The sequence below is a fragment of the Solanum pennellii genome, chromosome 8, assembly GCF_001406875.1.
Source record: "Solanum pennellii chromosome 8, SPENNV200".
Taxonomy (NCBI): Eukaryota; Viridiplantae; Streptophyta; class Magnoliopsida; order Solanales; family Solanaceae; genus Solanum; species Solanum pennellii.
Window position 1 is genome coordinate 31,431,798 of NC_028644.1, and position 12,611 is coordinate 31,444,408.

The following is a 12,611-nucleotide window of genomic DNA, read 5'->3' on the forward strand; positions in this document are numbered from 1 at the left end:
TTATTTAATGAGTTTAAGTCTTCCGCATTATTTTCTGATGATATATGTTAAAATGATAAGGGTTAGATTGGTTGGTTCGCTCACATAGGAGGGAAATTGTGGGTGCCAGTCGCGGCCCCGGTTTTGGGTCGTGACATTAACACCCCTTGAGCCTTACCTTTCTTTGGAAGGAACTTGAAAACAACATAATCTCTCTTAACCCTTCACCCATAATCCTCCATATTTGTGCTTAATATCATAGCCAACTTAGACAAAAAAGTCTAAATTGGGGGTGCGGTGAAAAGAGAAGGCAAGTTAAGAAAGTGCAAGAAAGATCCCGTCTATCCATTGTGTTGAGAAAAATGGAACCCTTCCATATAAAAAAAGTGAAAAGAGAAAGAAAAAATAATGAAAAAGAAATTGGATGAATACATTTGAAAGTTAGAAAATGAAAAAGGGGGTTCGCAACACATTATGGGAAAGTTAATAAATGGACAACTTGTTAGCACTAAAGAATGTGATGGGATGAATGGAAGAGAAGTATTGTGAGCACCACATTTTATGAGGATCATAGTCACTTATACTAAATGAACATATCTTTGCACTCATACCCATTTACAAGAATTAAAAAGACCTTTTTAATCTTGAGAAATCTAAAAGAAGTGTCGATAGGAAAATACGGGCAAACCTATGGGTGAAATCATGCGTTGTGTTTTTTTTTTTTTTTTTGTGAAAGTGAGTGTTGTATCTGATTCCCAAACCTTAAATGTTTGCACATCATGAGTTTGAGAATGGAATCATCAGTTGTGTGAGGGAATTCAAATGCTTTTGTTGGTCTTCAACTTGCATTTGAAAAAAGTATTGCGAGTTTGAGAATCTTTGCTCATGGTGTGTCACAACTTGACTTGATTCTTTAGGAACAGATCCTTGCATAAATAATTTTGAGTATTTTTGTGTACATTTATGATTGATTCTCATGTAGCACTGTTTGATACATAGTTTTTGAACTGATGACCTTGAGTTTTACTTGAGGACAAACAAATGTTTAAGTTGGGGTGTTGATGAGTCCACATATTGGACTCATTCAGTGCTATATTTTGACATAAATAGTGTCATTAATTGCTTGTTTATACTCAATTACTAATGAATAACCTTGAGTTTAAGGTATTTTGATCATGACACAAAGCGTGACAGTACTTAACAAAAAGAATGAAAAGAATGAACAAATAAAGGCCAGAGGTTTGCAGGTCAATTGTGCGACTCACCAATAAGTTTGAGGATTGCCTTTTGTTCTAGTGTTCTAAGCTTTGAAAGAAAGGATCAAATCGGCGGTAAAGAAACAGTGGGCTCATCGTCAATAAGTTCTGTGAAGCAGTGCCTTGTCGCCTTATGATTTAGATCACTGAGATTTTTGGACTATGCGCAGGCCGAAGATGAAGTGGTAAAAGAACAAATCACCAATTTGTTCGACGACACCGACTAATGCTACCGATAATCCCATTGAAGCACGATCTTTGATAACTATAAAAACTTGATAGTGTGTTATCTTATATATCGAAACATTATTGTTTGAATATATAATTATCATATTTTTCTATTTTATCAAAGTTTTTGATCTCTAACTCACTGAGGGCTTTTTGGAGAAGAACTTGAAGACCAAAAGGGTTTCAAATCTAAGGATTTGAACTTGGGTCGTTTGATTTTATTCATTCTTCGCATGTAACAAGACTTAAATCTTCCTACCCATTTGAATGCAAACTCATTTAGGTCTAAATTTATATCTCTTTTTGTGTGGCTAAAAACCCTAATTCTTTGGGTGTGATTTTGTTTATATGTGTGGGTCTTTTGTGATTTTTGATAAAAATATAAAAAAGCAAAGAAGTTGTTTTTAATTGAAGAAGTGGTATGAACTTTTCGATTCAATGAACATATAAATTGATAGCAAATAACATAAATCTTTACGTGGACAAGATCTACCCAGGTGGGGTGTGGAGAACAAATTGGTATACACAAACTATAAAATATAACGCTAAGGTAACTTTAATGTAGTTTTATAATTTCATTGTTGGTAAACTGAATATTATAAATTTAGGGATATGTATTGTCTTGTTCTTTAATTAATAGTTATTTAATATGATATTATAAAGTAACAAAATAAGGTCTAAGGAGAACCTACTCTTGTTTAGTAACTGCATCCATCCATGACAAAAAGTCAAAAGATCAAACATGATTTTTAAAGATGTGCCAAATCCAGGGAAATCCAATTGATCAAAGACTATGATAATCTGTAAGGATTTCTATGCTGATGTTGGAAACCAACATCCCTCAAAATTAAAGAACCAAAATATGAAACATAGCTGGCATTTGATAGGTTAATTAGACAGTTTCAAACTCATTTCACCCCTTTAAAAATGCAAAACATAAAACTAGAGGAAATTGATCTTGAAGTATGTTACTATACAATATATAGTCATAGCATTAGTGTACTAGTTGCTAACATTTCCTTTCCTTCATTATATAATATGTTTGTGTTTGATACAAAAATGGTGAGTTGTTGGTTCATAAACAATGGGAGATGAGAGTTGTTGAAGCAATTTATTTACGTAATCCTTCATATACTCCAACATACGTTATTTCTATCCTGTGATTTTTTTGAATTTCTACCAAGCTTTGATAATACGTTGTTGCAACGAGTGTCTTGATTGTAACATCATCTCAACCCTAGAAAGATATGATTAAGGTCTGCATACGTTCTACATTCCCCATATCTCCCTTGTGGGATTACACTGTGTGTTGTTATCCTGTTTTGTTGCTTCTAAAAACATTTCCTTTGATCTTATTTCAGTTGTGGATGTTACTTCTTTTATTTCCAAGCAGTCAGGTTCTAGATATAATATAGGTGTGTGTCGATCATTATAAAAAGTCTCGTATCCCAGACCCATAGAAGGATTGCATTGAAACAAAAAATGATTTGATGAAATAGAATAAAAAAAAGGATAATTGGAAAATATTTTATTTTGAAAAAAATAGCTTTTAAGAAGAAACAAATTAAGAATTATAACATACCTAACGTAACCCGCAAAGCAGGATATGTGGTGGATAGGATATATACAGACCTTTGTCCTACTTTAGGGTGATAGAGAGTTTGTTTTTGCTAAGACCCTCGACACAACAACCTATTATAATAACAAGAAAGAAATTAAAAAAATCCCCCAAGATTGAAGTAACATAGTTTCGTGGAATTCTATATTCTGTTGATAAATTGCTTCAAAAACATTAATCTCCCATTGTTTCAAAACCTCTCTTTATTGCTTTCTTCACATGCTACCACTCTCCATTTTGAATCCAACATAAAGCAATTAATTATCAAGGAAGATGAGTTTCACCAAGTCATGAATGCAGGATCCGCCATTCTTAACTTGCACACTCATGGCTAGACATCTATTGATGTATAAAGTGTTATCACTTGAACTCTTTATTTCTATTATCTTTTATTATGTATGCTAAGTTTCTTGTGTAGGACCTCTCGAGGTATAATACCTCATCTCACGTCAACGGTGTACTTTGGATCGTGACATTCTCATTGTCTTTAGCTTATTTTTTTCTTATTGATTAACTTCCACATGAAAGCCCATTGGTTAAGATTGTGGGCTAAGAGTTAGTTATTGCAGCTGATAGTCTTGTAGATATAATATTTAGAAGTAAAAAAATATTAAAGTAAAAAATATTGAAGTAGAATAAACAAAACACATCTTAATCATGTTTAAACAAAGTTAGAAATCCCAACATGATTAAAAAATAAAGTAAATGTTTCAATGTAATGCAAAACTAAATTTGAAGAATGAGTGTCTGTCAGGAATTAGTAAACACAAAAAGTCATACATCTGAAAAAAGGAAATTACGAAAATAGACTAAAATCTCCCAAAAAATGAATGCAAAATTGAAAAAGATTAGTCAAGTCAACATATATATATAAATATATATATATATATATAAATATATATATATATATATATATAAATATATAAGATTTACCATTCTTATGAAATTAACATTTCCTTTCGTAAGAAATGCTGCTTGCCGGAAAAAAAGAATCCTTTGAGATGCTATTTTTAAAATAATATCTTTAATATTTCCTAAGCTAAGAAATTTATTTTTCATCCTTATATAATCAATAGAACCTCATTCATTTTTTATTTGGCAGAAATGATGAACTTTTCTAGAATGATTGCATGTTTGAGAAACTATTTAATAAAATGTTAATATTGACTTATTTTTACATATTGGTCAAAAGTAAGAATTCATATTGACAGTCTTCATTCTCATTTGCATTAAAATCTACACTACTTTTAGAATTGAAGTTATGCAAGATGTTGTACGACTTGATATGTTCATTGAATCTAAAATTTCATCACCACTTAATTTTATACACAATTACCCTTTTTGGTTTTAAACATTTTATCAACAATCCAAAATCACCATCAAGCGTTAAGTTGAGATCATTCAAATAAAGACACCCAAGGATTGGTACCTAGATGAGGTTGTAATATAAAAAAACACATTTTCCAATACACGCAACCTTCTCTACAATTGATTTAACAAAGTATTATTGAATTAGAAGATAAATATACCTATTCACTGTGGTCTTTTTACCATTGAGACAAAGCTAGATTCTTTTCATGGAGCATCTCTAATAAACGTTCCAAAAGAAGTTCAAGCATAGTTTATCATTATCGAAATATTTTGGATCCATTTCTAGTATTTCCTTATAGCTTTAGTACAAGGGTGGATCCATGTCCCTGACGTCTGTCAATGATATGTCTTTCCTAGAAAATTGCAAAAAGAAGGTGCGATCAAACACAACTCTAGTTTGTACTTTAAACATCAAAACCATTGCAATCATCATACAATAGAAGCATAAATAACTAATGCGTAATGGATTCACAATGGTGTAGGAAGCACAAATACTTGATGTTTATTAAATATATTTTAACAATGACCAGTAGCTTCTTCATGTTTGAATTTAATAATCTACGAGACCAATTGTTTATTAAACTCTCTTTGTTGCTTTCTGAAACCATCATAGAAGGTTTTTGCTAATATATTCTTAACCTTTTATTTAATTTATATACACTATAGCTTCTTTTTTTTGTAATTTTTTTGTTTGTTTCGATATGAATGAATACTTTTTTTGATAAGTATAGGTGTAAAGTCACACGACTAAAGGAAGCTGTGCAACTACATAACTTTCTTATCAATAAAAAAATAAATGTGTTTTTATATCTTCTAGATTTCGGGATATAGAAGAAGAAGAAAAAGCTATAATAGATCTCGTCATTAATATTATAAATAAGTTAATATTGTTCTTACTATTTCAATTTAACTAATACACATCAACAATTTGTACTTGCTAAATCTTATATTAATTCATTACATACTAATTATTTCTGCTTGTCTAGTAGGATGATCACGTTGGATTTGATGTATAAAGTACGCACCACAGTTGTATTAGAGTGGCACTTTTTTTGGAAATTGCATAGAAAAGACATATCATTTAAAGACATTAAATATGTGGTTCCATTTGTACAGAAGTGGTAAGGAAATACTAGGAATTGATCCAAATATAGTCAATGAAGATAATCTTGAGCTGTGGTTATTTTGTGATATTGTGTTGATGGCTGCATGAAAGGGATCGATCTTTACCCAAAAAGAAAATAGACCATTGTAGACAATTAAAATCAAGAGACATATATTTATATTCTAATCATACATTACTTTGTAACATCATTTGAAGAGAATATCTTTTAATTACCAAAGGTTTAACTAATATTATAACCTTGTCCAGGGGGTGACCTAATCTTTATAATCTTCCTTTAATGGTTTTTGTGATTTTTAATAAAAATGTAAAATTGCAAAGAAGTTGATTTTTAATTGAAAGAAGAGGTATGAACTTTTTGATTCAATGAACATATAAAATTCATAGCAAATAATATAAACTTTGACGTGTACAACAGCTACCCATGTAGGGTGTGGCGAACGAATAGGTATACACACTTTATAAAATATACCGGTAAGATAATTTTGAAGTAGTGTTATGATTTCTTTGCTAGTGTACTGGATATCATAAATTTATGGATATGGATTGTCTTCTACTTCCATTAGTAGTTAATTAATATTGATAATATGAAGTAACAAAAATAAGGTCCAAAGAGAACCTACTCTTCTTTGGTAACTGCATCCGTCCATGACAAAAGTGTAAAGATCCAATAAGTATTTTAAATATCTGCCAAATCCAGGGAAGTTCAATTGATCAAAGAGTATGAAAATATGTAACGATTTCTATCCATATGTTGGAAACCACCATCCGTCAAAATCCAACAACCAAAATATGAAACATAGCTAGCATTTGATAGTTTATTGGACCAAACTCATTTAAACCCTTTAAAACTGTAAGACCCAAAACTAGAGGATATTGATCATGAAGTATGCTACTATACAATATATAGTCATAGCATTAGTGTACTAGTGTCTAAAATTTTCTTGCCTTGATTAAATAAAATGTTTATGTGTGATACAAAAAGGGTAAGTTATTGGTTCATAAACAATGGGAGATGAGAGTTGTTGAAGCAATTTATTTACGCAATCCTTCATTACTCAAAAGTACGAGATTTGATAATACATTGTTGCATTGAGCCTCGTGATTGTAACATCATCTCTACTCTAGAAAGTTAGTATTAAGGTCTTCGTACATTCTACATTCCCCATATCCGGCTTGTGGGATTCCAATGTGTTTGTTATTTTCATTGTTTTGTTTCTTCTAAGAACATTTCGATAGATCTTATTTAAGTTGTGGATGTTACTTCTTTTATATTTGTGTTTATATACACGAAGTCATGTTCTAGAGATGAGACTCTTCAAAATTATAAACTGTCATACCCATAACTCCTATGCTTTTACAAGAGTTATGGGTTTACTATAGGTGTGTGTCAATCATTATAAAATGTCTCGTATCCCATACAAATAGAAGGAATACATTACAATAAAAACTTATTTTAAAGATATAAAATAAAAAAGAATAATCGGAAAAGATTTTATTTTTCAAAGAATATCTTTTAAGAAGAAACAAACCAACAATAACAACATACCCAATGTCACACCCCGAAGCGGGATATGGATAAGATAGAATGTATGCAGACCTTTGGTCTACTTTTGGGCGATAGAGAGTTTGTTTTTGCTAAGACCATCGACACAACAACCTATTATCAAAACAAGACACAAACTAGAAAACCATTTACATGTCCTAAAGATAGAATTCCCTCCTTTTTATTACAAATATTAGGGTGGAAGTCAATTCATTAGTGCTAAATAAATTTGAATTTTACAAATTATTTGTTCTTAGTGTTTATCATCCTATATTTTGGATAAAAGGTCTTATTTAAATTATTTTCCACTTTGCAACTGAAACAATAATAACACACCAATTAAAATCCCACAACCTTCCACTTTGCAATTACATTTCTATAAGAAAAGTATTTTTGTAACATTAACCAAACTGTTGACATACTTTATAACTTTTATCGCTACTAATGTTAATAAATCAAAATATTTAGTAGCAATTAAGAAGTTCAAAACTGAAAAGAAATATGTATAACATGAATTTTTCATTGGGTAGAGTATGAAAAAATCTCAATGCAGCATGGACCTAAATATTTTCAAGCATATCCCACGACAAGACTTTTAAATACTAAACCATACATTATATGTGGTTGATATTTCAAGTCATACATCACATTCATTTAATTTTATGTTGTCCATGGTCAATTTTCTCAATTTCACATTGTTGATTCCATTTATAATACCTTAAATTGATCTAATTACAAGATCTCAAGCTAACGCACTCTAATAATACCTTTTCGATTACACCCTCCATCAAATACATGAATCTATTGAAGAGGAACGATACCACTCCAATTCAGATTAGTGGAAGGGATCAATTTGCAATACTCTAAAACCAAGATTTTCAACAATGTATTCTTATATGTAGATTGAGGAAATTCATATGCATCTCTAAATAAAATGTATAGAGTAATTCTTCAACATTATAAGCAGTAAAATATATCAATAAATCAATATCTTAAAGAAATTTCTTCTAGAGAATATAGCAAATCAAAATAAAATTTTGAATTTTCTGAAAAGACATAGAGTACTGAAGATTTTCTGGTTGGAAGACACGAAATCTGGAAACTCATTTTTTGCTCACTAGAATGGGCTAAATAAGAGGACCTGAAATTGAGTGATACCTCAACACTGAAAGAAACTTCTATTGACTTGATATAATGCACCTTATGGCAACTTGTTTTGCTTCTAGAAACATTAAGGTGATGTGGGTTAAGATTGAATCTGGTAAATCACTAAGTCGGTATCCTCCCATCATGATTCTTGTGTGGAATTACTTGAAGTAAAACTATCAATTGAAGTTTTGTAAGGTTGGCGGCTCCTTTAAGTTTATGATGATATAACCTTGATTTGTTCTGTTAAGACCAATTGGAAAATTAGGCTTTAATATACCTAATGTTGGGTTTCCAACCAAATGTTATTTGCCTCTTTGACCCTTCAAAAACAGATTTCACGCTAGACATAATAGTCATTTTCTTATTTTTCTTGTGTGTAGAACTATGAAATAAACTAAATCTTTGTATACTAAATACTTCCTTATATGAAATATGTAAGAAATCTTACCATTATATAGTATCATCTATATCATATAAAATGATTTTCAACAAGTTAGCACAATGTGTAAAATATAATTTTACAACCTTAAATATTAATTTTAATATTGAGAACCTTTGAATTAACAAAATAATATATTTATTAAATTTTATTCTTATTTTATATTAATAATGTTTTGCCTATAGACATAAAAAATATATATATAAACTTCTAATATTTGAATATGAATCTAATTAGAACTTTAAAAAAGCCACATAGATTTAATGACCACAAAAGGTCAAAAGATGTCTAAATAGACCCCTAATACATCAACCTAAAGAATATTACTTTAGGAATACAATTTGAAAGGACCTTTCAAATGTGACCTTCTAAAAAGTTATGATGTTAATGGAAGAAGTTATCGCAACAAAAAATCAATGGAGTAAACAACATGATTTAAATGTTATGACAAGGTCTACTAGAATAAAGATAGATGACAAGCACATACTTTATTTTATTCCATAATGTGCATCTTGTTAATCAAATACGAAAATTTTTTATTTGATTTACTCGAAGAATCCAATGTCCATTTGTAAGAGAATAATATTACCCTACATAAAGTCAAATGTTCGTGTGGGTGACTTTTCCATAACTATGTGGGGTTTTCAATTCTTGTTTTTTTTTCCCCGGAAATTAGCATGTTCTATCATTTATATTTTATTTTTCGTAGTCAATTATAAATCAAGTCGAGAGATAATCGAGTTTAATGTTGAAGACTCAAAAATAAATCATGAGAGCGGCTACCATAAACCCTAGTAGGAAAGACAAACCAAAGATAACATACCCTATATAAAATTAGAAATAACTGAAGTAGAAGGAATAATTAGATAAGAAAATGAACTTATCATAGACATATACAAACAATATAAAAATAAAACAACGGACCAAAATAGACTGATAAAGATGAATATACACAAGAACCATGATGTAAACCTAGTTTTACAAGTATAAAAGCACATAAAATATGAGGATAAGGCTCTACAAAATATAATTTCCAACAAATACAAAATATATAAAAAAAATACAAAAGGAAAAGAAGCAATCATCTATATGCCATATAGCTAACTACAAACAAGAACAAAAAGAACAATGTGGCTTGAATGAGAGAAGATCAACAAGGATGACTTGTACTAGGCATTGCGTTAGAAAAAGATGTAGAAGTGTAGTGTAAGTACCAAAATACGAGGTACTAAGTAGGAATCATCGACGATCGAGATGAGTGGACATTATATAATACAAGAAGCATGAACAACATAACATAACTTAACTAGAGCATACAGATCAATGTAGTGACCAAACTCATTACATACCGAAACGGAGTACTTAACTGGAAGTTGTAACCTAGTAAATACACTAGAATCTTACTGGGGGAGCTACTAATAATTGACATAAAACCACATGAGATAAATTTTGAGTCTGATGTATACGCCCTATCAAGTGGACCCAATATACCTTGTCAAGGATATTAAGGCATGACTGACGTGATCACTAAGTATAATTCCCACTGAGGAGACTTACCTATGGGGAAACGTAGTTCTGGGACTATGAGGCTGACTGACCCTAGTCAAACTCAGTATTTGGCCTATTCCCAATAGAACGTATGCAATAAAACATAACTCAAAATAAATTTTACATCTCGATATTCTTAGATACTAACTAAAACTTCAACATTAATGTATTGAAAATTAAACATTCTTAACTGGAGCATGTATATTTGTAAGTCCCCAAAAAATTTTGATCTAGGACTCGAACCATCCTTCATCTTGAGTGGAATTTCACCAATGAAATTAAATTTTCCCCAAGTGTTGAGGTTACTTAATGTTGTACCTTGAGTTCCAAGAAGAACTATATAAATTTCATTCCAGTCATTCCTAGGTTCCAAGTATCATAATATCGAGTTGGACTAGGGTCAGTCACCCATATAATCCTATAACTATGATCCACGTAGGTTGTAAGTCCCCTCTGTTGTCATAGGTTTAGTGATGATTGTAGCATGCATTTATACCTTTGGCTAGGTATATTGGGTCCTCTCGATGGGGCATATACATTAGACTCCACATTTGACACATGTATGTCAGTTATTAGTATCTCCCGCAGTTCACTCACACTATATTGCACTGACCAAGTTTCATTATTTATTCTCAACATGTTATAACATTGTCATTGCATTCAATTTTGGTATTTTCAGTATTTCAGTATCCTTATCATATTTAGATTATATTATTTCTTAATTTCTTTTTTCAGTTATCTGATATTTCAGCTTTACTCTGTACCTCATGATCAGTACCTTTCAAGTACTGACGCAAACTCTGCGCTACATCTTGGTTTGATATAGGTTCAGGTCCCTAACAGTGAGATCACGCATAGATCGGTTACCAATCTTCAGTTTAAAAGTATCAGTGGTGAGTCCTCATTTTCAAGGACTAGTGATATGACTATTTTTATAAGTATCTTTTAGTATTTAGTTTCAGATTGGCTAGATTTAATTGGGGCATGTCCCAACACTTCTAGTCAATACAGAGGATTATTCCATATATAGTTAGATTCAGTTTAGTATTTGAGTTTGATGTTTCTTTTTTATGAAAATTCTTAGATTCATATATTAAGGTTAGTATATGAGTTTTCCCCATTATTTAAGATTTAATTTATGTTTTAAGCTTCTACATAAGTCTATTGTCTTTAGTATGCTCATGATTATGCCAGTAGGGTTAGTTTGCGGTCACTTGTGGTCATGGTTCCATGTCTCACGTCTAAAGGGTATCCTCGGGGCGTGACAATCCCTGCATCGCGGACTTGCTTCTAGACAGTGATTTGTTGATTATTTGTCGTGTTTAACAATCTGAAAACACACTTCAACATCACAACATATTCCTATCACAAATCAAAACCTTGAATTCATTAATCAAATTCAAGGTATAGTTGAGAGTCAAGTCTTGAGAGTTCTTACAAACATTTTTGGGACCCTTTGAGTCTTTTTTAGGAGTCCTCTAAATTTCTAGTAACTTGTTTTAAGACTCGAGAAAGTGAGTATGAGAGCGAGGAGAATGTATTCCTGAGTCTACCTTATCATTACAATATCCTTCATATCATTAGTCATAACCCTTCAATCCATTATCATAATTAAAGAGAGAGTTAAGGGTCAGCTCAAGTAAGTCATTGATTTTAATTATTAATCCTTTGAGGATAAGTATTGGTTCGAGCTACGTTTTGAGGAAGTAAGTATGTGGATGAGGAGAGTCGAATACACAAGTTCCATATCTTTATGTAGACCCTTGAGTTGAGTTGTTCAAGCCCATAAATTCCGCTTTAACTCCATAAGTTTGATATATTTGAGACGAGTGGTATCTTCAGGCTTTAAGTTTTGAGCATTGAGTTCATAATAATTTTGAGAGTATATTCCTAATTATGGGACTTTTACATGTTATCCATGAAGTTCTTCAGTTAAGTAGTTCATGCCCATAACTCTGCATGAAACGTGTTAGTTGAGCCTTCTTGAGATGAGAAGCATCCTTAAGTTATTTAGTTGTGTAGTCGATGCTCTTAACTCCACATGAACCCTTTGAGTTGAGAATCCTTGAAATGAGTAGTATTAATGAAGTTCTCTAGTTCCAAGTATTGAGTTCTACCTATGGTCATTGTAATTTGGCATGAACCCTATTATAAGAAGTCTTAAACAAATGCTTTAAACTTATTTTAAGACTTGAGTTTTTAGTTGAGTAAAGATGTAACGACCTGTTTAGTCGTTTTGAGCAGCATATTTTATTCTGGAAAAACTGGCTGAGACGACGGATCCCACGACGGACCGTCATGGGCACGACGGACCGTCGAGGGGGTCTCGTTCCAAAACACTTAGAATTCTGAAA